Source organism: Hypanus sabinus, chromosome 12 (genome assembly GCF_030144855.1).
Source record: "Hypanus sabinus isolate sHypSab1 chromosome 12, sHypSab1.hap1, whole genome shotgun sequence".
Lineage (NCBI taxonomy): Eukaryota > Metazoa > Chordata > Chondrichthyes > Myliobatiformes > Dasyatidae > Hypanus > Hypanus sabinus.
Window position 1 is genome coordinate 96,842,191 of NC_082717.1, and position 17,348 is coordinate 96,859,538.

The 17,348-nt window shown below is 43.8% G+C and overlaps 1 long non-coding RNA gene across 1 annotated transcript in view; it reads left to right on the forward strand.

Moving 5' to 3' along the window:
- The window catches only part of LOC132403163 (uncharacterized), a 41,716-nt gene extending 24,419 nt beyond the window's left edge, over window positions 1-17,297 (forward strand). Inside the window, exon 3 of the long non-coding RNA XR_009515194.1 lies at window positions 14,941-17,297. This is a non-coding gene — a long non-coding RNA (uncharacterized LOC132403163). The remainder of the gene's footprint in view (window positions 1-14,940) is intronic.
- Window positions 17,298-17,348: the final 51 nt, after the last annotated feature.

Below are 17,348 nucleotides of genomic sequence, written 5' to 3' on the forward strand. Positions count from 1 at the left end.
AATATTCACACACTTAGACCGCTAAGATTGCTGGCCACACGGTGGGTCACGAAGGCATCCCACTCCTGACACCAAATGTTGTTGCGTGAATGAAATCACTGGAGAGAGTGTTACTGGTAGATACAAAGCAGCTTCTTTATTTGACAAAACTAGGTACAGCAGGCATCATACGGAGACGCTTTCGGTGGAAAGGTCTGCTGGCCTAACGTGAGGCTCGATATTTATTTACTAAACACAAAGGACAACTCCATATTTACAAAGTATAGACAATGCTTTCTTTTAAAGCTACATACAAACTTCACACCTTCTGATTCGCAACCATCCCACAGGTGCCAGAAGCGTCTGGACTGGGATTCACAGCTTTTAGGAAATGCATGATTACAAACTAAATCATTGTCAAGGAACAGAAGACTGGTGGCGAAAGCCATTTGCTAAATGTAAATGACCTAAACCCAAAAATCACTGTAACAGGCTCTCAGCCCAGTATGCAGAGAGCAGTCACCATATTGACTTGTTTGAGTCCATGCTCAGTTTTTGACATGAGATAGGGGAAGTTTTTGATAATTGGTATTGCACGGAGGGGAAGATGGTAGGCAGATAATTGGTGAGTGCTGTATTATATGGAGGGGAGGACAGTAGGCTGATAGTTAACGCTGTATTGAAAGGAGAGGAGGATAGTAGGCTGATAATCGGTGAGTGCTGTATTGCACAGAGGGGAGGACGGTAGGCTAAAGATTCACTTTCTACTCAAAAAAAGCATTAACAATTATTTTTGGCTTATTATATCTACAACTTGCTGATCATGCTAACGTACCGTGATCTGTAGATATAATAGTTTTTACACAGGGGTTCCCTGACACCTGAAAATTATTTCAAGGATTCCTCCAGGGCAAAAGGGCTGAGAAAGGCTGGTCTGATGTGACAGATACAAACCCAAAGATCGAAGCAGCCAGCTGGTGGTGCAGTGGCATCAGCGCCGGACTCCGGAGCGAAGGCTCCCGAGTTCGAATCCAAGTCAGGCCATCCCAAGAATGCTTTCCATCTGTGCCGGGTTGAGCGTCGAGCTTGTATGAGCTGTATAAAAAATACAAGAGTCGAGTCAGGAACGTTCATACCGTGACCTGGTTAATCTGAAAGGAGACCATGCCAGACAAAAATGGCTGACTGTCTGGTGCGACACGCTAATAAAAAGAAGCAGCTTGGTGGAGGTCATGCCCTGTGTAACAATACCTCCTCTGGAGCCGAGCACAGCACAGGAACGATCTCTTTGTGCAACAATATTCTGCTGTACAAATTAAACTAGTAATTAAATGCACAAGTAAACTTAACCTCTCCATATCCCTCCATTCTCCACACATTCCCGTGCCAATCTAAGAGCCTCTCAAATGCCTCCATTGTTTCTGCCCTCCACCATCACCCTCCACCATACAAATCAAGTACCCAGCTCACTCTGTGTAAAATTAGTGAACCTTTTTACCTTCAATGCATTACCCTAGTGTTAGACATTTCAATCCCAGGACCAAGATACCAGATGTTAACTCTAATAATCTTATAGACCTGTGCTAGATGGCCCCTCAGCCTCTGCTGATCTAGAGAAAACGCTGTTCTGAGGGGAAAGGATGGCAGTGGTGCGAGTGTGGAGTGGCCTGCCAGTGGAAGTAGTAGAGGCGAGGTCAACTGTAACAGTTAGGAGCAGTTTGAAAAGGTACATGGTGAGAGGGGTATGGAAGGCAGTCGAACGTGGACAAAAGACCAGGCTGGTATGGAAGGGCATGTTTCTGTGCTGTAGTACTTGATGACTCTACAACCCAAGTTTCTCCGACCTCTTCTTGTAGCACATGCCCTCTAATCCAGGCAGCATCCTGGTGAAATAAATGGAGGGGAGAAACAGTTGATATTTCAGGCTGAAACCCTTCATCAGAATTACTGGTAAACTTATTCTGCAGCCTCTTCAAAGTCTCCACATACTTCCTCTAAAGGGGCAAACAGAAATTAATGCAAAAGTCCAGATGCGGCATTGCTTGAGTTTTATAAAGCTGTAATATAACTAGGCAAAGTCTAGGCCCGATGCATTTCGCACAGCTGGGCCTGAGTTCTAGTGCAAGGTAAGATATGCTATTTAGATAATATAAGAGCCAGCCCAGATAGAAATCACTCATTCTCCCACCATGTTCCCTCCTCTCTCCATGGCACTGAGGCTGCTCCGACTGCCATGATCCATGCCTGTTAATATGATGGACGGATAGCGAGGCTTTGTGTCTACTCTGGACTGCCCTGAGGTTCGGATCTAAGGTCTCATTTTGGTTCAAAATGTTGCTTGCTTCTATTGTTTACATGATTTGTGTTTTTTCTCCTTCCCTGCGCATCAGGTGTTGGTCTTTATTTTTCTTTAATTGTGTTCTTTCAGGTTTCTTGCTTTGTGGCTGTCTTTAAGCAAACAGAGGGCAATGAAGAGTGAATCTCATTTCTATTTCTATTTATCCACCACACCCCTCTCACTTGATTCCATTTACCTCCTTTACCTCCAGATTCCTTCATCTTCAGACTTCTGTCACTTCCACCTTTCACCTTCCAGTTTATGTCATTATTCCTGCTTTTCCCTCCTCCACCTGCCTATCACGTACCCCTCCTCCATCTCCATCTCATACTCCTCTTCCATCTGCCTAACACATACCACTCCATCTCCATCTCATACCCCTCCTCCATCTGCCTATCACGTACCCCTCCTCCATCTCCATTTCACACCCCTCCTCCATCTGCCTCACATACCCCTCCTCCATCTCCATCTCCTACCCCTCCTCCATCTGCCTATCACATATGCCTCCTCCATCTGCCGATCACATACCCCTCCTCCATTTGCCTATCACATACCCCTCCTCCATCTACCGATCACATACCCCTCCTCCATCTGCCTATCACATACCCCTCCTTCATCTCCATCTCATACCCCTCCTCCATCTGCCTATCACATACCCCTCCATCTCCATCTCAAACCCCTCCTCCATCTGCCTATCACATACCCCTCCTCCATCTGCCAATCAGATACCCCTTCTTGCCTGGATCTGCTTATGCTTTGCTAGCTTATTCAGATTTATTGATCACATGGACATGGAAACAGACAGTGAAATGTGTCATTGATATTAACAACCAACACACCCAAGGATATGCTGGGGGCAGTCCAGTGCCAGCACAGTGTGCCCACCACACCTGACAGAACAGCACAGAACATAACAAAACAGAACATGCCAAGCAACAAAGCAACAACAAAACCAGCCCCATTTCTCCCTCCTACCCACAAACACACACAGACCCCAGGACAAACCGTCTTTAGCCTCCACCCACCAGTGGACTTGTAGATTTACAGAAATTGGGTCTTTGACTTCTCCAGTGGTTTCTCAGAGATTCACAGACATTGGGTCTCTGAATTCCTCAGCAGAATTACAGAGATTCACAGATCCAGGCTTCGGCCAGTGGCCCTTGGCTTCTGGACTTCTGATTGACTTTTGAGCTTCAATCTTCAGTATTGACCCAATGGTGTTGAATGAGGATCCAAACTTAAGATCTTGAGCTCCAACCCTCCCTTCCATCTTCTATCTCTCAGACTTGACCCAAAGCATTCCCTTCACAGATGCTGCCTGGCCTGCTGAGTTTCTCCAGCATGTCGTATAGTGTTCATTTGAATGGGTCTGGAGTCATGTGAAAGACAATTTTTTTCCTTTCCATGAAGAACGTTAGAGAACTTGCTTGGTTTTAATAAGAATTTGGCAGTTTAGTGTGCCATTACCAATACAAGACTTTAAATTATTCAATTTAAATGACTTAGTGACTGTGATTGAATTTGACCTAATATTCCCCAATCAGTGATCATGTCTTCTGGATACTAGTCCTGTAACTAACCCTGTTGATAGATTGGTCGTTATTGACGTATGTACTGAGACACAGTGCTACTGTGTTGGGCATACCATTCACACAGGTCGTTTCATCACATCAGTGCATTGAGGTAGTAGAGGGGAAAAGCAAATGCAGAATGAAGTGTTACAGTTAGAGGAGAAGTGCCATGGAGGAGCTTTAGGGGAAAAGGTGCAAGTCCATAACAAAGTAAATGAGAGTAGTCAAGGATCCATCTGTCCAGAACTTTTATAGCAGCAGAATCTACTGCTATAAAACTATAGATCTACCGGTGGTAGATACTTTCAGCCTTTGTATCTTTTGCCCAATAACAGAGTGGAGAAAACTGTTATGCATGCAGATAGGATGCTTTCTACGGTGCATCATTAAATACTGGTGATGCTCAATGGAATCGTGCCAGATTTCTTTTCACTTTTATGTCCTTCTGAGATGATGCCCATTTTGAAGAATATCAGTAAAGGTCTTTCGCGTCAATTGTGGTGTGGTCAATACTATCCTCAAACAAATTATATAATTACCACTAGACAAACAAGTAGCAGCATATTATTACAGCTCAGCGTGTTGGAGTTCAGAGTTGAATTCCTGCATCCTCTGTAAGGAGTCTCTGTACATTCTCCCCGTGCAATGCACTAGTTTTCCCTTAGTGATCCCATTTCCTCCCACAGTCCAAAGGCTTGTTTGTTATGGGTTACTCGGATGTCACAGCTTAAAGGACTGGTAGAACCTACTCCACATTGTATCACTAAATAAATTAATAGTTGTCTTGGCTGGTGTGCAGTATGGCTCTCTGTATGGTTCAGTACACTCACAGTTATTACAGAGATTTCCCACCCACCTTTCCCTAACCAGCCCTGTTCTGTCTGCTCCTGAATTTCAATACTTATCCTTACAATGTCAGGGCAACTTCCACTGATATTTTAAAATCTAATCTTTTATTCAAGGTTGCAAATAGTTAGGGCCAAATAAAGTGATGATGATTGGGTAATAATATTATGACAAAGTATTTAAGTAAATATCTTCATCTCATGATCTCTCAGGAACTATTCTCTTGTTTTAATTGGGAGATGTAGCTGTAGCTTGTTTCATTATGTAGGTAGTTTCCCTGAGATCAGCTTTGTTCACTGCACAATAGAGTGCTTGTCATAAATCATTCCCCTGTCCCACCGCTACCACACTGACTCAACATGGGACTAACATGTTGTTCATTGGAACCTCAATTCCAGGAGAAGGAAACTCTTGACTTCTTTCATCTAAAATATAGAAATCTACAGCACATTACAGGCCCTTCGGCCCATAATGTTATGATGACCATGTAACCTACTCTAGAGACTGCTTAGAACTTTCCTAGTGCATAACTCTCTATTTTTCTAAGCTCCATGTACCTATTTAAGAGTCTCTTAAAAGACCTTATTGTATACAAAGAGATCTAGGAGTCCTTGTTCATCAGTCACTGAAGGTGAATGAGCAAGTGCAGCAGGCAGTGAAGAAGGCTAATGGAATGTTGGCCTTTATTACAAAGGGAATTGAGTACAAGAGCAAGGAAATCCTCTTGCATTTGTACAGGGCCCTGGTGAGACCACACCTGGAGTTGTGGAGGTGTGGAATGCACTGCCTCAGAAGACGGTGGAGGCCAATTCTCTAGATGCTTTCAAGAAGGAGCTGGATAGATATCTGATGGATAGGGGAATCAAGGGATATGGGGACAAGGCAGGGACTGGGTATTGATAGTGAATGATCAGCCATGATCTCAGAATGGCGGTGCAGACTCGAGGGGCCGAATGGTCTACTTCTGCACCTATTGTCTATTGTCTATTGTGTACAGTTTTGGTCTCCAGGGTTAAGGAAGGACATCCTGGCTGTAGAGGAAGTGCAGTGTAGATTCACAAGGTTAATTCCTGGGATGTCCAGACTGTCAGAGAGGTTAGAGAGACTGGGCTTGTACACGCTGGAATTAAGGAGATTGAGAGGGGATCTGATTGCAACATATAAGATTATTAAGGGATTGGACAAGATAGATGCAGGAAATATGTTCCAGATGCTGGGAGAGTCCAGTACCAGAGGGCATGGTTTGAGAATTAGGGGTAGGTCATTTAGGACAGAGTTAAGGAAAAACCTCTTCTCCCAGAGAGTTGTGGGGGTCTGGAATGCACTGCCTCGGAAGACAGTGGAGGCCAATTCTCTGGATGCTTTCAAGAAGGAGCTAGATAGGTATCTTATGGATAGGAGAATCAAGGGATATGGGGACAAGGCAGGAACCAAGTATCGATAGTAGATGATCAGCCATGATCTCAAAATGGCGGTGCAGGCTCGAAGGGCCGAATGGTCTACTTCTGCACCTATTGTCTATTTTCTATTGTATCCACCTCCACCACCGTCGCCTGCAGTGCATTCCACGCACCCACCACGCTGTGTAAAAAAGCTTACCTCTGACATCCTCCTTGTACCTACTTCCAAGTACTTTAAAACTAAGCCCCCTCGTGTTAGCCATTTCAGCCCTGGAAAAAACCTCTGACTATCCACACGATCAATACCTCTCATCCTCCACCGCTCTATGGAGAAAAGGCCAAGTTCACTCACCCTCTTCTCATAAGGCATGCTCCCCAATTCAGGCAACATCCTTGTAAACCTCCTCTGCACCCTTTCTATAGTTTCCACATCCTTCCTGTAGTGAGGTGACCAGAACTGAGCACAGTACTCCAAGTGGGGTCTGACCAGGGTCCTATACAGCTGTAACATTGCCTCTGGGCTTTTAAACTCAGTCCCACGTTTGATAAATGCCAACACATCATATGCCTTCTTAACAACACTGTCAACCTGTCAAGCAGCTTTGAGTGTCTTATGGACATGGACCCCAAGATCTCGCTGATCCTCCACACTGCCAAGAGTCTTATCATTAATATTATATCTGCCATAATATTTGACCTACTGAAATGAACCACTTCACACTTCAGGGTTGAACTCCATCTGCCACTTCTCAGCCCAATTTTGCATCCTAACAATGTCTTACTGTAACCACTGACAAACCTTCAGACTATCCACAACACCCCCAACCTTTGTGTCATCAGCAAATTTACTAACCCACCCTTCTACTTCTTTATTCAGGTCCCAGAACAGATCCCCACAGAACACCACTGGTCGCCGGCCTCCATGCAGAATATGACCTGCCTACAACTACCCTTTGCCTTCAGTTGGCAAGCCAATTCTGGATCCACAAAGCAAGGTCCCCTTGGATCCCATGCCTCCTTACTTTCTGAATGAGCCTCACACAGAGAACCTTATCAGATGCTTTGCTGAAATCCATATACACTACATCCACTCCTCTACCTTCAATGTGTTTAGTTACATTCTCAAAGAATTCAATCAGGTTTGTAAGGCATAGACTGCCCTTGACAAAGGCCTAATCAGATTATCTCTCTCCAAATGCTCATAAATCCTGCCTCTCAGGATCTTCTCCAACAACTTGCTCACCACTTAAATAAGACTCACAGTATTCTGAACTTTTCCAAAGATCTGTAGCTGTGAGGTTAGAGATTGTTAAATTATCTGTATTCTCTTCATGTGCAGAAATACTTTAATAACTTGGAACTAGCTCCTTTCTAAGCTTCTGTACGTAATGTGTCTCCGCAAGTTCAGAATCAGGTTTAATATCACTGGCAAATGGTGTGAAATTTGTTGTTTTGCAGCAGCAGTACTGTATAAAACATTAAAAATCTATAAATTACAGAAAAAGTATATTTACTGCCTGTGTACACAAGGGTTTATTGGCTGTTGAGAAATCTGTGGTGGAGGGAATGAAGCTATCCCTGAGATTACCTGGCAGTAATGAGATGACCTGGGTGATGAGGGCCAGTAATGATGGATGGACATGTTTCTATTAGTGACACGTCCTATTTACTGATAAGCTTCTTTTACAGAAATCACATAGAAGCATACAGTTTCAATGCTTCCATTTTCATAAGTGAATATGGGGAAGCTTCATGTGATTCACAGGTCAACCCCACAGAGTGAATGAGGTTGGGTACCTGGAGCATTGCTGAAGCATGCAAAGGCATCAGTCTGATCAGACACAATGCTGCAATTGTCTCCAGGGTGAAATGGTTCCTTCCTCGTCCTGTTTGGCTCAGAGATGTATTCAGAAGAGCCACAAGGGATTCCGCAGATGCTGGAATTCTTGAGCAGCTCACACAAATCAAGGAGCTTCTATCAAGGGAAATAAACTGTAGACGTTTTGAGCCTCAGATGACTCAGGTGTAATTGTGGCTTCTGGTGTAGTCTGTGTGGAGTTTGTATCTCCCCCTGAGACTCTGTACATGTTCTCTGTGTATTCCGGTTTTCTGGCCTTTAAGTTGTCCGTAGGAGTAGATGAAGGGAATGTGGTAAGAATAAAACGGGATTGATGTTTTCTGGCAGCTGGTGGTCAGTATAGACTTGGTCTGAAGAACGTGATTCCTTGCTGATCTGGAGTTGGGGATGTGTGAAGTACCAGAACTGACTTTACCATGGTAACATGAGAATCTGTACTCTTGCTGCTACAAATTGAATTTTCTAATATTTATACCATGGGTATAATCATGAACTTGATCATATTGATACGCTGAAGATTCTGCGGTGGCTTGACAATGGAGATACTGTATGTTCCCTTCAGTGAGCAGTCTAAAACGAGATGCATAGTCTCAGTATAAAGCATTGGGTAGCTAAGACTCAGATGAAGAAAATCTTCTTTCAGAAGATTGCAAAACTTTGAAATTCTCAACCCTTGGGTGTCTTAATACTTAAGATTTAAGAATCAAGTTTATTTAAAATGTACGCATTGAAATATATGGTGAAATGTGTCATTTGCAACCAAGACACCCAACAATGTGTTGGAGTAGTCCACAATTATCGCCACACATTCTGGCACCAACAGAGCAGGCTCACAATGCTCGGCAGTACAACACAGAACGCAAAAACAGCAAAACGAGGCCTGTACCTCTCAGTAGGTGTTTTCAAGGCAGAGGCAGTGTTAGAGACCAGGAAAGAATGTGGGACTGAGGCCTACGGTCAGATCAGCCATGATCTTATCAAATGGCAGAGGGCCCTCAGAGGAGAAATATTTCTCAGGAATTTAAACACCCTTTCAAAGAGCTTAAGCAGGAATAAACCCCTGCCATTCAGTAAGATGTAAGTTGCTTTAAGCTTGCCAGCTTGTACTACTCTTCTACCCCCACCTTACTTACTTTGGATTCTTCCCCCTTCCTTTCAAGTCACGATAAAAGAACTATCATCTATCTATTCCCCTCCCTAGATGCTGCCTTTTTGAATTCCTTCAGTATTGTGTGTGAGTTGCTATTGTTGTTGATTTTATCCTCTAATCTTTTTTTAAATGTGTCACCCTTTTTATTATTGTCAAGCAAGTCTCCCTCTGCTCTATCACCCTCCATTAATGCTACAAGTTCTTTATAGGTAAATTTATCAGGTGAATGAGCTCTTCTGACAGCTCCCAGGGTGAATGTAGTGGTTCGAAAATTTCTCTACTTGCCCTTGGTGTCAATCTTCAAACCATTGCAGTTCTGTGAAGAGCATATTTCAATTACGGATTATGTCATATACATTCAACCACAAGACCATATCACATAGGAACAGAATTAGACCTTTTGACCCATCGAAATTGCTCCACTGTTCCATCATGGCTGATTTATTATCCCTCTGAACCCCATTCCTTTCTCCTGCCTTCTCCCCATAACGCATGATGCCCTTACTAATCAAGAACCTATCAATCTCTACTTTATTGGGTACCTCCTTTACCTAACAAAGTGGCCACTGAGTGTATGTTTGTGGTCTTGTGCTGCTGTAGCCCATCCACATCTGAACACCCCTGTTGTACCTTGTGGTTATTTGAGCTCTCTGTTGGTTTGAACCAGTGTGGTCACTCTCCATTCTCTCATTAATGACTTGGCCTCCACAGCCAGCTTAGGCAATGATTCACCACCCTCTAGCTAACAAAACTCATCCTCATCTCTATTCTAAATGGTGTCTTTGTATTCTCAAAGTTCAAAGTAAAATTTATTATCAGAATACATACATGTCACCACAGACAATTCTGAGATTCTTTTTCTGGGGGCATACTTAGCAAATCTATAGCATAGTAACCGTAAACAGGATCAATGGACAACAAACTGGTCAGGGAGGGTGAGGAGGTGATAGAGAGGAGCTGTAGGCAGGTAACCTCACCAGGGCCTTGTGAGACAGATAAATAGGTAACAGTCAGGTGATGGAAGGCCAAGAGTCAGAGGCTAGAGAGCACCCAAGTGGCTGTACACCTTAACAATAAGTACTCCTCTTTGAGTACTGTTAGGGGAAATGGCCTACCTGGGGGAAGCAACAGTGGCCGTGCCTCTGGCACAGAGTCTGGCCCTGTGGGTCAGAAGGGTAGGGAAATGAAGAAGGGAGCAGTATAGGGGACTCTATAGTTAGGGGGTCAAACAGGCGATTCTTTGGACACAGGAAAGAAACGCGGATGGTAGTTTGCCTCCCAGGTGCCAGGGTCCGCTATGTTTCTGATCACGTCCACAATATCCTGAAGTAGGAAGGTGAATAGCCAAAGGTCGTGGTACATATTGGTACCAACGACATAGGTAGGAAAAGGGATGAGGTCCTGAAAGCAGACTACAGGGAGTTCAGAAGGAAGTTGAGAAGCAGGACCACAAAGGTAGTAATCTCGGGATTACTGCCAGTGCCATGCAAGAGTGAGAATAGGAATAGTGAAGGGAAAGATAAATGCATGGCTGAGGGATTGGAGCAGGGGGCAGGGATTAAGATTTCTGGATCATTGGGACATCTTTTGGTGTGACCTGTACAAAAAGGACGGGTTACATTTGAATCCCAGGGGGACCAATATCCTGGCAGGGAGGTTTGCAAAGCCTATTGGGGAGAGTTTAAACTAGAATTGCTGGGGGTTGGGAACTGAACTAAAGAGACAGAGGAAGAGGCAGTTGGCTCACAAATAGAGAAAGCTCGTTGACAGTGCGACAGGGAGGATAGGCAGGTGATAGAAAAGGGACACACTCAGGCTGATGGTTTGAGATGTGTATATTTTAATGCGAGGAGTATCATGAACAAAGCAGATGAGCTTAGAACGTGGATCAGTACTTGGAGCTGTGATGTTGTGGCCATTACAGAGACTTGGATGGCTCAGGGGCAGGAATGGTTACTTCGAGTGCCAGGCTTCAGCTGTTTCAGAAAGGAAAGGGAGGGAGAGAAAAGACTCTGTTGATCAGAGACAGTGTCACGGCTGCAGAAAAGGAGGAAGTCATGCAGGGATTGTCTACGGAGTCTCTATGGGTGGAAGTTAGGAACATGAAGGAGTCAATAAATCTACTGAGTGTTTTTTATAGACCACCCAATAATAACAGGGACATTGAGGAGCAGATAGGGAGACAGATACTGGAAAGGTGTAATAATAACAGGGTTGTCGTGGTGGGAGATTTTAATTTCCCAAATATTGATTGGCATCTCCCTGGAGCAAGGGGTTTAGATGGGGGGGAGTTTGTTAGGTGTGTTCAGGAAGGTCTCTTGACACAATGTGTAGATAAGCCTACAAGAGGAGAGGCTGTACTTGATCTGGTATTGGGAAATGAATCTGATCAGGTGTCAGGTCTCTCAGTGGGAGAGCATTTTGAAGATAATAATCATAATTCTATCTCCTTTACCATAGCATTGGAGAGAGATAGGAACAGACAAGTTAGGCATTTAATTGGAGTAAGAGGAATTATGAGGCTATCAGGCAGGAACTTGGAAGCATAAATTGGAAACAGATATTCTCAGGGAAATGTACGGAAGAAATGTGGCAAATGTTCAGGGGATATTTGCTTGGAGTTCTGCATAGGTATATTCCAATGTGACAGGGAAAGGATGGTAGGATACAGGAACCATGGTGTACGAAGGTTGTTGTATGCCTGGTCAAGAAGAAAAGAAAAGCTTACGAAAGCTTCCAAAAACTAGGTAATGAAACAGATCTAGAAGATTATAAGGCAAGCAGGAAGGAGCTTAAGAATGAAATTAGGAGAGAAGGCCTTGGCAGTCAGGATTAAAGAAAACTCCAAGGCAATCTATAAGTATGTGAAGAGCAAGGGGATAAGATGGAAGAGAATAGGACCAATCAAGTGTGACAGTGGGAAAGTGTGTATGGAACTGGAGGAGATAGCTGAGGTTCTTAATGAATACTTTGCTTCAGTATTCACTATGGAAAATGATCTTGGTGATCGTAGGGATGACTTACAATGGACTGAAAAGCTTAAGCATGTAGATATTAAGAAAGAGGTTGTGCTGGAGCTTTTAGAAAGCATCAGGTTGGATAAGTCACCGGGAACGGATAAGATGTACCCCAGGCTACTGTGGGAAGTGAGGGAGGAGATTGCTGAGCTTCTGGAGATGATTTTCACGTCATCAATGGGGATGAGAGAGGTTCCGGAGGATTGGAGGGTTGTGGATGTTGTTCCCTTATTCAAGAAAGGGAGTGGAGATAGCCCAGGAAATTATAGACCAGTGAGTCATACTTCAATGGTTGTTAAGTTGATGGAGAAGATCCTGAGAGGCAGAATATAATTAGGATGTCATCATGGCTTTGTCAAAGGCAGGTCGTGCCTTACAAGCCTGATTGAATTTTTTTGAGGATGTGATTAAACATATTGATGAAGGTAAAGCAGTAGATGTAGTGTGTTTGGATTTCACCAAGACATTTGACAAGGTACCTGATGCACCATCAATAACTCATTCTGAGATGTAAGGCGAGATATCTGCTTTTATTGACTGGAAGAAGGAACAAACAGTGAGTGACCACCATACTATATCCTGGAGACTGAGAGGCCGGGCTCAGGCCTTGATCGCCTTTATACAGGGGTCTGTGGGAGGAGCCACAGGAGCAGTCAGCAGGGGGCATGCCCAGACAGGTATATGTAGTTCACCACAGTACCCCATGCAAGGTTTATTGAGAAAGTAAGGAGGCATGGGATCCAAGAGGACATTACTTTGTGGATCCAGAACTGGCTTGCCTACAGAAGACAAAGAGTGGTTGTAGACGGGTCATATTCTGCATGGAGGCCAGTGACCAGTGGTATGCGTCAAGAATCTGTTCTGGGACCCCTACTCTCCGTAATTGTTTATAAATGACCTGGATGAGGAAGTGGAGAGATAGATAGTGAATTTGCTGATGACACAAAGCACTGGAGGATGAGAGGTGACCTGATAGAAGTATTTAAGATGATGAGAGGCATTGATCGTGTGAATAGTCAGAGGCTTTTTCCTAGGGCTGAAATGGTTGCCACAAGAGGACACAGGTTTAAGGTATTGGGAAGTAGGTACAGAGGAGATGTCAGGGGTAAGTTTTTTACGCACAGAATGGTGAGTATGTGGGATGTGCTGTCAGCGATGGTGGTGGAGGCTGATACGATAGGGTCTTTTGGGACACTCCTGGATGGGTACATGGAACTTAGAAAAATAGAGGGCTATGGGTAACACTAGGTAATTTCTCAGGTAAGAACATGTTTGACACAGCTTTGTGGGCTGAAGGGCCTGTATTGTGCTGTAGGTTTTTCTGTTTCTATGTGCAAAGATAGATATAAATAAATAGTAATAGTTAACATGATAAAAGAGTGTAGTTATTCCCTTGTATTCTGAGACTGTGCTTCCTAGTCCTGAAATCCTCCACTGTTGGAAACATCCTCTCCAGGCCTTTCAATGTTCAGTAGGTTCCAATGATATCCTTCTGAACTCCAGCAAGAACAGGCCCAGAACATCAAACACTACTTAACATTTAGCATCTGTTCCTTTTAAGCAAGTGTACTCTGATGTTGTTTTTAAAAATTTTTTTACTGCTTTGTGCATGTCTAATCAATCTTATAGAGATTTTCGAAGTTACCAGGAAAGTGGCAGAAGGCAAGGCAGTGGATATATTGCTTACAGGAAGGCATTTGACCAGGTCCCGCTGGTCAAGAAGGTTCAGTCACCTTACATTCAAACTGAGGCAGTAAACCCAGTCTCAGAAGGAGTACTGTATACAGTACCAACAGCTGAGGCAAACTGGGGCTCCTCAAACAGGTTTGATGCTTCACTTCTGCACAAACTGTCCTGGAGAGGGGCTACAGAGGGGATCAAAAGTGGGCACTTGGAAAGATTAAGGACAGAACTGCACCACTCTCCTGATGTCACCTGGAGCTGGCAAATGGAACAGTTGAAAAGAGCAGAGTCAATTTGCATTCTATATTGAGTTGGAGGTTATATCTAAGCAGGAAATGGTGTTGTGTACTTAATATTTCAGTAATATTTGAGTAATATTGTTTGATTCAGCATTCTGTGTTGTTTACTGATTTAATGATGGGTTATATGTAAAACTACATGAATGGCAAACGTCATTATGCCATCATGTCATAAGTCTGCACCTCACTGAAAGCAGATCCATATCCCCAGCTCCCTGGTTAGTCTCCGGAGTTACAAAACATAACAGTGGTGAGTGATTGAAGATGTCAACTTCTGGGCCAGACCCTTCTTGTTCTGGTTTTTAATCCTATTGTACAATCTAACTCATGACAATAAGTTATCCCATTCATTCCTTACCACTGCATGGAACCATAAGATAGAAACAGAAATAGGCCATTTAGCCCATTGAGTCTGTTCTGCTATTCCATTATGTCTGATCATCCCCATTCTGGCCTTCTCACTGCAGTTGTCAGCTCAAGTCAGGTTTGTTGTCATGTGAGCAGGTACCATGTGATACAAATACAGTTTCTTCTCCCAGGGAAAGCTCCCTGCCACCATGTATGAAGCACCACTGGTGTTACACTGTTTACTTTTTAACTTGTGTCGTAAATGCACCTGATGCTAAATGTCAGTCTCCTGGAATATGTTTTATTATTTGTTAATTTATTTATGGTAATATTTTCTTTAAGTGCTATGTGTGAGTTATATGTACCATGTTGTGCACCTTGGTCCAGAAGGAAGTTGTTTCATTTGGAGGTGTATGATTGAATGAAAAGACATTTTATCTTGTGCTTACAGGTGCAGTGAAAACCTTTCTTACAGTGGTGTCACAGCTGTGTAGTCTCAGACAACAACATAAGCTGTACACAAGTTAAACCAGACACTGAAGGGAAAAAAAGGCTGTGCAAAATAAGAAATTTGCAGAAAATCAAAAGACAATCAGAGACAACTGGATGGTTTATGGAACACAATCAACAATGAGGAATTGTGGAGTTTTTCGTCAGTCCATACTCTCAATCTTCATACAACATAATGCCTGGAAATGGTTTGAATGTCAAAGCCACCATATCAATTGAAATAAATGAAATGGATATGTAATTTCAAATGTTGAATTGCCCCACCCCTCATTCTCCCTGATTCTGCTTGCATTAACATTAACAGTATAGCACAGTATGCTGTGCCAATCCTTTATCCTGTTCTAAGATCAATATAATGCTTCCAATGCACGTTCTCCTCAATTTTTCTATCATCCATGTGCTTATCTTAAATGGCCCTAATGTATCTGCCTCCACCACCACCCCTGGCAGTGCTTTCCAGCGCCTCCCACTCGGTATAAAAAAACTACCTCTACATTTTCCTCCAAACACCATAAAGTTATGTTCCCTTGTATTCACCATTTCCACCCTGGGAAAAAGTCTCTGGTTATCCACTCTGTCATCATTTTGTATGCTTCCAACAAGTCACCTCTTATCCTCCTTCTCTCCAAAGAGAAAGCTCTAGCTCACTTAACCTATCCTCTCTAATCCAGGCAGCATCCTGGTAAATCTCCTCTGCACCCTCTCTAAAGCTTCTACATCCTTCCTATAATGAGGTGACCAGAACTGAACACAATACTCCAAACGTGGTATAACCAGAGTTTTATTGAGCTACACATTACCTCAAGGCTCTTGAAATGAACCCCCCCAATAATGAAGTCCAACACAGCATTCACCTTCTTAACAACCCTATCAAAATACTTGGCAACGTTGAAGGATCTGTGGATATGGACCCCAAGATCTCTCTGTTCCTCCACACTGTTAAGAGTCCTGCCATTAGCCCTGCACTCTGCCTTCATGTTCCACCTTCTAAAGTGAATCACTTCACACTTTTTCAGATTGAACTCTATCTCTGGGCTACTTCTCAGCCCAGTTCTGCATCCCATCAATATCCTGTTGTAACCTTCTACATTACCCACAATTCCAGCAACCTTCGTGTCTTCTTATGAACCCTCCCTCCACTTCCTCATCAAAGTCATTGATGAGAATCACAAAGAGCCAGTTAGCATACTGCTATTACAGCACCAGTCACAGAGGTTCAGCTCCACTGCTATCTATACGGAGTCTGTACATTCTTCCCGCGACACAGTTGGTTTCTTCTTGGTGCTCTAGTTTCCTCCCATGTCCCAAAGGCATTCAGGTTAGCAGGTTAATTGGTCACATTGGTATAACTGGGGCAGTGAGCTCGTTGGTCCGGAAAAGCCTGATGTCATCTCTTAAGAAAAGCAGGACAGATCCCTGCAGAACCCCTCGTCACCAAGGTCCAGGTAGAGCTCACTCCATCTACATCCACCCTCGACCTTTTATGGGTAGCAAGCCAATTCTGAATGCAAGAACAGTGGCTAAGCTTCCCTGGATCCCGTGCCTCCTGACTTCCTGAATGAGTCTACCCGGTCACCCTCTTTCTCCATTCATGCCACCATTCTTGTGTTTTCTCTGGTTGTACTGTCTGTGATCTTTACTCTCTCAGTGTGTCACCTCACTGTGTAAATGTTCCAAGATTCAAGATTGTTTAACGTGACTTGCAGACTAACCGAAAGGAAAGGTAAATATAAATACTTAAGATAGCTAATCTGGGTGGTTGTCCATTGTGTCCAACAATGACGGGAGCGTTTTTAAAGTGGAAAAGCCATTACATCGAGTTCTGAAGTCCAGGTCCAGTGGTTCAAACAAGCGTCACAAACTGGGATCTTCCTTGGTTGCAGAGGATGACCATGATGTCTCCTGGGTCTTGTTATGCCCTTCGCTCTACATGGAGAGTTGCAGAACTGTCTTCCTGGCCACTGGATCTCACTAGATCTCATCTGCCCAGTCCACCAGAGCTGACTTTGCAGGCTGGGACAGGTATGTCTCCATCTCACCGGGGTATGAGGTCACCAACTACCGACACCTGGTTTAGCCCATCTGTCGAAGCGGTGTACCGAGGTGTGGCCGCTGTCAAATGCAATCAGCTACTTGGAACCACAGGTGAGAGCCAAGTGTCCAGTGGGGACCAAAGGTGAGTGATCTGCCCCAGAATGGACAGGACAAGCCCTTCCTGGACACCCCATACTCTCTGATAACATATACATAGGTTGATTTTATGTCCATAAAGTGACGCTAGATGCAATGTCTGTATAGAAGGTGGCTGATGGGAAATGGGACAAACGGTCCATGAGCAGGGTGGGTGAG